This window comes from Pongo pygmaeus, chromosome 10 (genome assembly GCF_028885625.2).
Source record: "Pongo pygmaeus isolate AG05252 chromosome 10, NHGRI_mPonPyg2-v2.0_pri, whole genome shotgun sequence".
Taxonomy (NCBI): domain Eukaryota; kingdom Metazoa; phylum Chordata; class Mammalia; order Primates; family Hominidae; genus Pongo; species Pongo pygmaeus.
Window position 1 is genome coordinate 67,353,038 of NC_072383.2, and position 12,914 is coordinate 67,365,951.

Here is a 12,914-nt window from a genome sequence, read left to right on the forward strand (position 1 = left end):
AATTTTTATAGTGAAGAGATAGAGGTTGGAGATTAGCTGTCTTGTATGAGCTGGGTCACACAGCCAGCAAGTGATGAAACTGAGATGTGTCACTGGCAGTCTGACTTCAGATTCTGCATAGGAAAGAGGAAGGGAGTAGAGCCAGTCTGTGGTTTAAGATTTTTACTTGATTTAATAGTTGGTATATACACTTTTGTCTAACTGGGAGGTGACTAAAGGCATCTGGGTCTGGTTGATGTGCTGGTTGAAAATTACTATTATTATGAGGATGATTATTATAGTATTTAGTAATTATGCAGTGCTTTATACTTCAAAGAGCTATGCTGTATAATCATTTATTAGCTATGTCTCACAACATCTCTAAGATATAAAGATGCATTTATCATGCATATTTTGCAGAAGGAGAAGCTGAGGCAAGGTAAGATGGGCAGTGTTTTGATAAAAAAGGAGTAAGAGTGGAAGGCAACCTCTTAAATTCCTGATACTACATAATTCAATGTGGACAACAGAAATTTAATTAATTTAAGCCTTTTAAAGAAAAGTGTCAGTTCCAGTACTTTTTCATGATATTTAGTTAAAAATTAAATGTAAAATATACCAAAGGTTGATGATCATTCCCTTTTAAGTTCTCTATTTTTGAACTTTCTCTGCATTTGTGTCAATGTGACATTTTTGCTCAAATTCAACCTTGACATCTCCCATTTCTCCACGCAAGCACAATTTGACTAGAGATATTGGTTTTCACTGTCAGTATTATATGGCTTCAAATTTCTTCTGTTGTTTGTGAAATTATGTGCATAGGATTCGTTATGATAACTTTCAATAGAAACAAACTTCATGCAAGAACTATATGGGAATTAAAAGAAGTTTTAGACATGTGGCAGTTTGTCCATTTCCAAAATGAAGATTATAAACATGTCAATATGACTTGGGGTGGGAGGGGGAAAAGGATCTATGTGGGTTTATTATAGTGACCTATAAAAGGCCTGGAAGACATTTATACATTCTTCTATAAATCTGGTTGTCTCTTTCAGTTGGGAGGCAGTCATGGCCATGGCACATGGAAAAGGATCGATAAATATTAGTTTAGTGGTTATGAGTGTGTCTCTGGGGACAGACTGCTTGGATTCCAATCCTGACCTCATCATTTGCTAGCTACCTGAACTAGCTTTGCTTGTGTCTCCATCCAGGAAAAAATAAATTAAAAAAAAAAATTATACCCTATAGGGTCGTTTGTCATCAAATCTATTTAAGTAATTGCTATTATTCATCTTTTGTCTTTCCAAGGCTGTTGACAAATAACATTAGCTACAACTCCATTAAAACGTTGGTGGTAATGATATTTATAATTTGATGTCTGCACTTGCCTTGCTTGTTTAGAAATGGTACAACGTGGCCGGGCATGGTGGCTCATACCTGTAATCCCAGCACTTTGGGAGGCTGAGGCGGGCATATCACCTGAAGTCAGGAGTTCTAGACCAGCGTGGTCCAACATGGTGAAACCCAGTCTCTACTAAAAATACAAAAATTAACCGGGCATGGTAGTGGGTGCCTGTAATCCCAGCTACTCGAGAGACTGAGGCAGGAGAATCACTTGAACTTGAGAGGCGGAGGTTGCAGTGAGCTGAGATCGTGCTGTTGCACTCCAGGCTGGGCGACAGAATGAAACTCTGTCTCAAAAAAAAAAAAAAAAAAAAGTACAATGTAGTACCCCACAATTGCTATCCCAGAAAAACAATTTAAAATTACCTCAAAATACATTGAATAGTTATGAGCACATGTAAAATCTATAAGGCAAAATTCTATACTTGTTTCTTTAAAACGTCCATATGATGTTTTGGGACCAGTGGTCCCAAACTCTGTCTACCATAAAGATACCACATGTGGGTAAGTCCAACTCATTGCACTATTTGAAGAGAGATGCTGCATCTGAGCTAAAGTCACTGATGCCTTGTGAATGCATGCCAGATGTCTGCCAGAGTGTTTAAATTTTCAAGGGACGCCAGAAATTGGGATTTTTTTTTTACATGACATTTCTCAATTTTAAAATTTTGACTCAATTTATTTCTTGGTACAAAACTCTCCGGATCAAACAATACATTTGTCAAATCTTTGCCATAAATATTTACACTAATACATATGTACTAGTTACACTGTGCTGTTATTCAAAGCAAATGTTTTTGAGGCATGAATAAAAGATGAGGAAGACAAAATATAAAAAGGTCTTCAGAAACTCACAAGTCTAGTGGGGAGATAGGCAACAAGGTCACAGAAAAGAGTGAAAAGTGTCACAGTAGAGTGTGGAAGTTAGAACTTAAGCTGTGTGGTTAGGATCAGGTCTGCATTAAACCAACAAAAACAAAGAATCCCATTATTTCAAAGCTTGGCAAAGGGTGGACACCCAAGTAGACGGCTCTTCTGTTTAACAAAACACCTTAATGGATTTTGGGGGTAGGAGCTATGCATAGACAGGGCCACAGCCTTGCACAGTTCCAGGGGGCATCATTTGTGTTTGTCACCTCTTGAGCATCATTCATGTTGTATTCTTTGTGAATAGCACCCCCTGGAATTGCACAACATGGTAATTGTGTCAATAAAGGTGGCCTGGAGTCTGGCCTGAGATGAGGATTGAGAGTTAAATCCTTCTACATAATAAAGTAAAAGGAATTTTAAGTCTTTCCTAGTGGGTAGAGGCAGGCGGGCAGAGGGATGCCTGTAATGGACAGAAGAAAAGGGTTAGGAGAAAAGACATCTCTAAGATGAGGATGGGCCAGCAATTCGGCAACAACCTGGAGCCGAATGAGCCTGGTGAGAGATTCCTTGTAATTTTTACAAGAGATGCATACAATCCTCTGTCATCTTCTACCTCCAGGAGACACTGGTAAATGAAGTCAAACAACTTTTTCTTTGGCACTCTTCTTTATGAATCAGGAGATAATTGGGAAGGACTTCACCGTCCAGGATCACACAGCAACACTTGCCTAAACATACAATGCCTTAATAACTTGCCTTTTTACTCTTTTTCTTTAAAAAGCTCAAAGTGCTTACACTTTCATTTCCTCATTTGTTCTGACATTCCAGTGTGGGCAGGGCAGATTTATGATAACATTATTTATAGATAGAGAAATCGAAATAGAGATTAAATCGCTTACTCAATGTTGCATAGCTGGGGCAGTGGAGCCCACACTGGAATTTGATTCTCCAGGCTCCAGCCACGAAGTGGAAAGAACATGAGTTTTGGAATTAGAGGGATCTTTGCACAATCCTGATTCTGCCCCTTAACAAGAATGTGGCCTTAAGTCAATTACTTCACCTAAGTCTCAGTTATCCTCATCTCTAAAATTAAGACCATAAAACCTCATAGCAATATAGTAAAGATTAATTTAGAAAACGAGTGTAAAGCCTTGGCATAGAGTAATTCTCAAATAAGATTAGTTCCACCCCCAACTCAGTATTATCTGGTTAAATTTCAGTACAAATTTAAAGTAATTAAAATGAATCTTCCATTATAGTAATTTTTTTTCTAGCCTCATCTTCTTTCACTGAGAGCAAAACATGAATAAAAATGCTTCAATAGGTCATTTAATTCAACGGGAAGAACTTTTGCTCCAGTAAGAGTTATCCCTGTTGGAAAAAATTAGAAAAAAAGAGGAATATGTGGAAGACAAGATATTAGTTCTTAATATCTTATGCAGTGGTTCTTAAACTTGACAGTATATCAGAATCTCCTGGAGGGCCTGTTAAAACACAGATTGCTGGGTCCCACCCCAGAGCTTCTGATTCATAAGATCTGGGGCGGGACCCAGTAATGTGCATCTGTAACAAGTTCACAGATGATGTTGAGAGGCTTAGTCCAGGGACTTCTAGGGGTGGGGCCCAGTAATCTGTTTTAACAAGCCCTTTAGGTGGTTCTGATGCACTCTCAAATTTAAGAACCACTGGGATAGTGGTGAAAAGCATCTGAGAATATGGTCTGCAAATTCAAACCCAGGCGGCTCCATTTACCAGTTAGATGACCAGATTAAATGACTAACCTCTAGCACCTCTGCAACCCACACAGAGCCTGATAATATCTGTGATTCAGGATTCCTCTCACTATCCCTTTAGGCCTTGAGTAAAGAGATGTCGGTGAGTCCTGCCAACCCACGCTGTTTTTTACTTCTTCACACTCTGAGGCACAAAAGGCTGCTTGAATTTGAGTATTACGGAAGTATTTGCCAACACTTCTGCGATCACAAAAATAAAATAAATAAGACAGCCCTGTAAATATAGCCAAGAGCAGTGGCATTGTTTGCACCTTAAATTTGTAATAATGGGTTTTCAACTTTTTTCATTTCCCCTGCCTTTCATAGTAGAAAAATTTTAAAATCTTCCCCCCCAGTTTCAAGAAATGTTAGTACATTTGTTTTGCAGATAGTATGCATTGCTAAGAGGCTTTTTTTTCTTTCCCTGCATCCCAGATACAGAATTTGCCTCAGATTATCTGGTGCCTTTCTGATTCTTTGGCTGAGGAATCCCACCCCCTCCTCCTTTCCATCCCTTTTCCCTGTCTGGTATGTAACTCTGTGGGTCCTCATACTATCACTGCACGGAGCTTCACAAGCACCTGCATTTTTCCAGTTGTAAAAACCTCTACTCTTTATTTCCTTAACTAACCTTTTCTTTTGCCTATTGCTGATGAGGTATAAGAATAGTTGACTTTTATCCAGTGCCAGACACTCTGAAATGTTTATCATGCATTATCATTTTGGATTCCTACAATACAGAGATGATTTTATAACTTGCCAGGGTGAAAAAATAAAAGTAAATAAAAGGAGACAAGCAAAAAGATTCCAGATCCCCACCCCAACCCCCCAACCCCAGCTCTAGCCTCTGTTGAAGTCACCAGTGATGACAGAATATAGGAATATAGTTTGAGCCCTGTCTTTAAATAATTTAAAAATCTTGTTTGGGGAGATGAGATTTATACACACATGAATTAAAATCAACCAACATTTGTGAGATTGGATTTGGTATCTTTGACCGTTTTTCTCCCCTGCAAGACGTAGATAATAGCACCAACCCCAAGGAGTTTGGGGATGATTAAATAAGTTAATGCACCCGAAGGGACTTAATACAGTGCCTACCACGTAGTAAGCGTTCAATAAATGTTAACTATTATCATTATTTTTTAAAGGAGGCAGATTGGAGCGTAGAGTACACTGAAGGGAGTCGGGAGGCCGGGTGTATGCACTGGATTCTTGCACCTAAATTCTCCGAGCCTCGGTTTCCTTATTTGTAAAATTAGGTAGCTGGAGTAAAACAACTCAAACAGCAGTTAAAGCAAAGGGTGCAGCACTCGCCGGCGAACCAAGGAGCCGCGGGGCGGAAAGGGTTAGTCAGCAGCCCAGAGGCTGATTTGTGGGCGCCCGGCGAGAGAGGCCCCGCCCCGCCCCGCCCCGCCCCGCCCCGGAGGCCCTGGCAGCTCCGGGCTGAGAGCAGTTCCGGTGCCAAAACCCTTCCCTCCCCCGCTCCCCCGGAAGTGCTTTTCCAGGATTCGGGCCGGAGAGAGGCCTTGTAGGCACAGCGGCTGAGACTCGATCGGTTCCAAGTAGGGGCTCCAGCGCGGGTCGCAGTCTGGGGGTTCGCGCCCGCCGACCCGCGCCCTGCTCTCTCTCAGCACCTGGGCCGACGGTGAGTGGCTAGGTAAACGGACTGGGACGGCCGCGGGCCCGCGTCAGGGCTGGCGTTCTCGTGCTCCCGCTGCCCGCTTCGGGATCCGGGCTGAGGGCTCGGCTGCCGGCGTCCGGGGAAGGGGATTGTCGACCGCCGCGGACTTCTCCGGGCCAGCAGGAGGGGAAGAGCGGACTGTGGGTCCTTGGAGTGGGCGGGGCGGAGCCAGGGAGGGGGTTCCCAGAGCTGTTGTTGCTGTTGGGACTCGAGAGTGGGGATGGGCTGGGCCTCCGTCCGTCAGACCCCCCTCATGTGTGCTGCCCCAAACCTCGCCGCTCCCCAGTTTGGTATTCTGTGTCCGGCCTGGGGTAGTAGCTGGACACCAGACTCAATCTTGGGCTCCAGTTCCCGACTTTTCGCCTCCTCTGGGTCTGTCCCGGGCTCAGTAATTAACCCGGGTCCCAGGGGTGTCGTCTTTTCACTCCAGGGTGGGGCGCTGCCTGTAAATGCCAGGGATCTTTGCAGGGCTTTTCGTCCAGATTTGCTTCAGAGTTGTCTGGGATCGATTTGGACTGGGCTCGGAACCGGTCCTGGATACTTAGGTCGCTGTGGCACCAGCATGCTCTGTATCATCTTTACTCACTTGAAAGCTTACTGAAGCTGTTGTTGAAGTAAACTTAAAAAAAAAACTTGCTTAAGGAAAATCAGTAGTTTAGACACCCCCTCCCCCCGCCTTTTTTTGCAGACATTAAAAAAAAAGATGCTTTTCTCTAATCTACACTCTTAATTCTTTTGGCTGTCTGATGTCACGGTTGTATGATGAGTTCATTCAGAGGCTGTACGAATTGATTTTAAAGAGTTGGACAATTATATCCTTTCTTTCAAAGTTTGTTTACCTTCATATTTGGAACTGTCATTTTTCTTAAAGAAAAATTGTTCTTGGATTTTCTTGAGAGATTCCTTACACTGTTAAAATTGTTGCTGCAATGCAGAGTTTCACACAGGTGGGCAGAGATGTTTTGTTTAAACTTATTCCATGAAGTGTTTACTTCGGATAAACTGAGGATTTCCTAGGGGAGAAAGTGATGTAGGTAGGTTTAGTGAACAGATTTTAGATAATAAACTTTACTGCTGAAAGGTTTGTAGGAAATATGGGTTTTCCACAATAAATGGTGATTTAAAAACTTTTTATAAGGGAATGCAGTTACTGCAGATTATTGCTATTAGCAGATGGCCACTGTTTTTGCAGCGTAGAGTATTCACAAATCACCTTCTTGAAACCAGTGACACTATCTGCACCTCTCATCTTGTGTGTAGATTAGGATTTATACTGTAGTTTTTTGGGTGCTTATGTCATTCTCTTTCCTCCCACCCCTGAAAGGGGAGGTGGTATCATGAATCAGGAAAAATAGACTGAAGTGACAAGTTCAGTGAGCTTTCCTATGCAAAGGGAAATTTATTTCAAGGTTGTTGATTTTGGACAGGCAAAGGGTAGATGATTTTTCAAGTCCTTGGAAAAAATTGTGGAGAGATTAGCTGCACAACTTTTCTTTTTCCTTTTCCTTTCTTTTCTTTTTTCTTTCTTATCGAGACAGCCTCATTCTGCTGCCCAGGCTGCAGCACAGTGGCACCATCATAGCTCACTGCAGCCTCCAACTCCTGGACTCAAGCAATCCTTCTGTCTGAGACTCCCTGAGTGGCTAGGACGACAGGCACCAACCACCACACCTGGCTAATTTTTTTTTTTTTTTTTTTTTTGGTAGAGCCGAGGTTTCACTGTGTTGCCCAGGCTGGTCTTGAACTCCTGGGCTCAAGTGATCCTCCCATCTCGGCCTTCCAAAGTGCTGGCATTACAGTTGTGAGCCACCATCCCCAGCATATTTGCACAACTTTTAGATAGAAACTGTAGATTCTTCCACATATGAAGTACTTAATTATTTAGAGCATAAGATTGGAATATTGGAATTGAGAGAATCTGGAAAAATAGTTAAGTTAGATGTAGTTACAGATTTGCAGGTATGACAATGTATTTTGAAGGGAAATATTTCAAGAGTTTTAAGAGCAGAGAAAGGTGATCGGGGAAAATCAGTTACTGATTGTATTTTTATATTATACAAGTCAATTCAACAAACACTGAGCATTTGCTATGCATCAAGCTATGTTAGGCAACTATGTAAGGAGCAAATAAAGGTATGGCCATAACAGGTAAGTTTCATGTTTTGGTAATAATTTCTGAAATCATGAAGAGTTGAGTTGTATTCTTTAGGCATACTAACAATTTTTTTTTAATTGGGACTTAAAATTGGCGATGGGTGTTGAGTGCTTCATGAAAAGTGCTATACTGGGCATTTTAGGATATAAAGATTAAACTTTTGGTTTTTAGGAATTTGAAATCTAGAAGGGGATATAAGGTTTGCGTAAACATTTACAACATAAACATTTGTAAATACTTAAGGGTGGTTTGAGGTAAAGTTTGGAGTAAATTATACAAAAGAAGAAAGGGTTCATTTTTAGCTTAAGTAGTGGAAATTTGTGGAGATAGCTCAGAAGCTACTGTTTATTGAGCATTTACTGAACAGACTTAATGCTAGTTGCTGTTCACAGCATTTTCTTAGCTTCACAGCAATATGTAAGTACCTTAATAATGAGGACAGTGAGGCTCAAATATATTAAGTTACTTGCCTGGGCTATGTGGCTAGCATGTAACAGCCCCAATTTGAATCCAAATCTGTCCGGTGCCAAAGCCTGTGTGTTTCTACTGCATCATGTTGCTTCCCAATAAACTGGTAACCTGAGTTTAATGTTACAGAGAATAAGACTTTTCTAAGACAAAGATTTATGGATTGGGAGTAGGTGGGTGAAGAAGGCCTTTCAAATAAAGAGAATGATGTGAGCAGAAGTGTGGAGGTGGGAAAGTTCACTGTGTACTTGGAGAAAAGTTAGTGGACCAGATTACCTGCAATATACTGTTCATTTTTGGGAATTAGAGATGAGGTTTGAATTTTAAGTGGGGGCAGGATTGTGGAGCATGTTTAACTGCTGCTTTTAGAAGTTCGACATTTGGGGAAAAAAAGTTCGACATTTGGGAGGTAATGAGAAGTTACCAAGGTCTAATAGAGTAGCATGCAGAATGATTTGATTTGGAAAGCTGACTTTCAATATAGTATAAATACTGAGCAAGCACAGTGGTAACGGAATTAGAGTGAAGGCTCTGCAGGACCTCAATGTCGTAGGTGGGTGGCGAGGAGGAGGGGATTTTTGGAGCAGGTTTGGAGGAGATGGAAGGTGAAGATTACACTTTTGTTTTTGAGACAGTCTCGCTCTGTTGCCAGGCTGGAGTACGGTGGCGTGATCTTGGCTCACTGCAACCTCCGCCTCCTGGGTTCAAGTGATTGTCCTGCTTCAGCTTCCCGAATAGCTGGGACTACAGGTGCTCGCCACCACGCCCAGCTAATTTTTTGTATTTTTAGTAGAGACGGGGTTTCACCGTGTTGACCAGGATGGTCTCGATCTCTTGACCTCGTGATCCGCCTGCCTCAGCCTCCCAAAGTGCTGGGATTACAGGCGTGAGCCACTGCGCCCGGCTGAAGATTACACTTTTTAAGTGTCGGAGATGTTGACGGTGGTACTCTTACTAGAAATACGGGCAAGGAGGTATGTAATGAGATCAGTTTTGGATTTGTTGACTTTTTTGTATACTTGCCAAATGCTGGAAATGTCCAAAGGCTTTTGGAAATGTGGATTTGTGGTTCAGGGGAGAGGTCAGGACTAGGCATATATTAAACATGGGTTTAGTGAATAATACAAATAGGTGTACTAGTTGAATCTGTGTAAGAAGATGAAAGTGCCGAGGGAGAATGTAGAGGGGAAAGAAAAAAAAAAACTTCTGTTTTAAATGGCATCTGTTTAAAACAAGGAAATATGCTAAGTGATTTATTTTATGCAGTGGGTAAAGAATTTGATAGTATGTGTACTGCTTCTTCACACTGTAGGTTCACACGGAGTAGAAAGAATCTGATCATTAAAAATCCAGTTGGGAAATACAATTTTCTTGCCCTGGGTAGCAAGAATACTATGCTATCATTACCCTGTTTCAGGGAGGACAAACTACTTCAGACTCATTTCATCCAGAGTGTCAGATTTGGTTACTTAAAAGCTATATTAGGTTGTTTCTTTTGGACATTTGTTTGGCAAGTGGTATGTGAGGAGTTGGAAGCAAATCTCTGATACAGTATTTCACTTATTTATGTGTGTGACATCAATTTTGGTTTCAATATCAGGAACCTCTGAATATTCAAAGATAATATTTACATCTCATTAAGGCTGTTAATATTGCTTTTTATAGAAAATGGCATTTAATTACATATTTTTCTTCCAACTCTGTTTTATAAGTTCTTTTGATTAACATGATTAGTTTTGGCTTATAATGTTTGGATTATATTAGAGGGATAGAATAAGATACTTTTATCCATTGTATGATAACACATGAAAGTTACATATTTTATTTTGGAAACTGTTTAAGAACTGTAAATTTATAGAATTTCGTGTGGTTTTCTGTTTAGATATTTAAATGGGGGAACTTGAGTATTAATGTGTAAAAGATTATAATAGTTTGCAGAATGAGGCTTAGAGTTGTAACTTTTTGAGGGCAAGTTTATTATTTTTAGACTGAGTTACCATGGAAGTGTTTATTTCCTTCTTGAGAATTAATACATTCCTTTTGTTTTTCAGGAATATGTTTTCCACTATATCACAGGCACTTGGGAATGTCGAAAGAGTCCTGTGTCAGTGTTGTTGGAGGCAGGGGGTTTTGTGTGTGCTTTGTCTGGGCTGTTTGGCTTAGTTTCAGTAAGCCTGGTATTAATGAGGCAAAGGTCAGGAGTTCCATTTAGCTTCAGTCTAAATGATGGCCAGGGAGTACACCCCTCACTCCCTCCAGCTGTCTTGGAAATTCCTTGGTTGTCATTGGTCACAAAGGTGACTAGATGAGGGTGGATCATTATACCATTGGAAGAATATTAGAGGAAACTTAGGATAATGGCTGGGACCTCTGACTCTAGAATTAGATAGACCCGTGTCAAAATCCTTGGTGTTCGACCTTGGGAGAGTCCCTAAACTTCTCCAAGCTTACATTTCCTCATTATTGAACAGGTTAATATTTGGTTTGGGCATTACCTATCATCACTTTCCTTTTCTCAGTGGGAGCTAGCCACTTAAGCTTGTGGCTCCCGAATGCTGGACTGTGGAGTAGTGTCAGTTCATGACAGAGTTTTCCTTTGAGTGAAAGGAGAATGTAGTTGGCTTCTTTAAAGCTAAATCTATTGATATTTTTTTCTAAAATTATCTTTTACCATTTTTGATGGGCGCTTAGTTCTTTTATGAAATAGTGGTGATGGGTAATCCATAGTTTTTGTTTTTGTTTTTTAAATGTCCTTGGCAGAATAAAAGTTGGCAACCCTATGCTGGTCACCCTCTCCTTCCTCGTGCCCCTTTTTAAAGATTATGGTTCTGTGAAATCCGAAAATCTTGGCTTAAACGGAATCTGAGGGATTGGAGGAGACTATTCATCCACATATTTATGCATATTAAAGAAGGTTTGGGGTACATTCTGCCCTTGTGTTAGCCTACAGAGGCTGAATTGTGATTCTCGCCACCATTGAATTTAATTTTGTCAAGATTCACAGTCAATACTTATAACACATTTCAAAGAGCAGTTCAGACTGTTTTCAGTTGAGTTCACACAAGTGGCTCTAAATTACTTGTTTAAGACTGTGTTTCTCAACCAGAGCCTCCGGAGAAAACTGTTGAACTGTGGGTGCTGCCTGGGGGTGCTGCTTTAAGTTATTTACTCTGTTGATTAGCCAACAAGATAAATCACTCGCCTTTGACATAGTGAAGCAGCAGAAATTGGCTTTCCACTTCACTTCTTCTGCAGGAAAGATAGAGCAAGAAAAGCCTTTTTATTAATATAGCAAGTAAACCTTCTACAAATATCAGTATTCAAAATGCTTTCTAGAGAAAGAATAGTGCAGCACTGTGCGTAATGGGTTATGTAAGTGGAGTCACAGAAGTCCTCCTGGGGACACAAACCAATTATGAACGTAAGTGCATATTGAAATTGCATCAGTTGTCTAGATGAGGAGCTTATTGACTCCCTGGTTCACTTGGGTGAGCAGGCGGTGGTGGGGGAGGGAGGGGGTTGTGGGGGTGGGGAACTTAAGGTGCAAACCTAGCCTAGGTGACTGTTAAATTAAGGCTTAACATTTGTTTCTTTTGAGTGTTTTTGGTTGGGTAATTTTAAAAGTTGGGAATGCTATAGAAATATTTAAATTCTATTAGAATGCCTAAGGCAAAATGTTCAGGTTAAGTAGAACATGATATGGGTTTATAGAGTTATGTTGTGTATCATTGTTTCTGGTAAATAAAAAATGTTTAATTCATTTATTTTAACAGTGCTTAAATTTTTCTCTTAAAGTACTCCCAGTGGCAGAAATGTGGATGAATAGTACCCTCAGAAGTCTAGGAATGCAGCCCAAAGTGTGCCTGCTATAAATTGAAGTTTTTGATGCCTGTAGGGTTTTATATTTTAAAATTTATATAAATGTTGCATTTTGCTATCTTACATGCATGTTGACAGTATTTTAAAATACTTTTTTTTTTTTTTTTTTTTTTTTTGAGACGGAGTCTTGCTGTGTCCCCCAGGTTGGAGTGCAGTGGCGGAATCTCAGCTCACTGCAAGCTCCGCCTCTCCTGGGTTCACGCCATTCTCCTGCCTCAGCCTCCCAAGTAGCTGGGACTACAGGTGCCCGCCAACATGCCTGGCTAATTTTTTGTATTTTTAGTAGAAATGGGGTTTCACCTGTTAGCCAAGATGGTCTCGATCTCCTGACCTCATGATCCGCCCACCTTGGCCTCCCAAAGTGCTGGGATTACAGGCGTGAGCCACCGCGCCCGGCCTAAAATACTCTTAACTAAAATTGATGCTCCTAAGAGAGAGTGCAGTGTTCATCCTGCGGCTTTTTATATCCCTATGGCGTGGCTTTATCACTGGTTAGTAGTACTGTGCTTAAATATTTAATAGTAGCCTATTTATTTATTTATTTATTTTTATTTATTTTTTTGAGACAGAGTCTCGCTCTGTCGCCCAGGCTGGAATGCAGTGGCATAATCTTGGCTCACTGCAAGCTCCGCCTCCTGGGTTCACGCCAGTCTCCTGCCTCAGCCTCCCGAGTAGCTGGAACTACAGGCGCCCGCCACCATGC

At 41.0% G+C, this 12,914-nt stretch overlaps 1 protein-coding gene across 7 annotated transcripts in view; it reads left to right on the top strand.

Annotated features, from left to right (window-relative positions):
• The first annotated feature begins 5,478 nt into the window (after nucleotides 1-5,478).
• Nucleotides 5,479-12,914, top strand: part of FRS2 (fibroblast growth factor receptor substrate 2) — a 112,348-nt gene continuing 104,912 nt past the window's right edge. For 2 of the 7 annotated variants that reach the window (XM_063646496.1, XM_063646497.1), the window contains exon 1: nucleotides 5,537-5,673. The gene's annotated coding sequence lies outside the window, so the exon portion shown is untranslated. Of the gene's footprint in view, nucleotides 5,674-12,914 lie in introns of all 7 variants that reach the window. The other 5 variants (XM_054443240.2, XM_063646498.1, XM_054443232.2 and 2 more) reach the window with 5 other exon arrangements.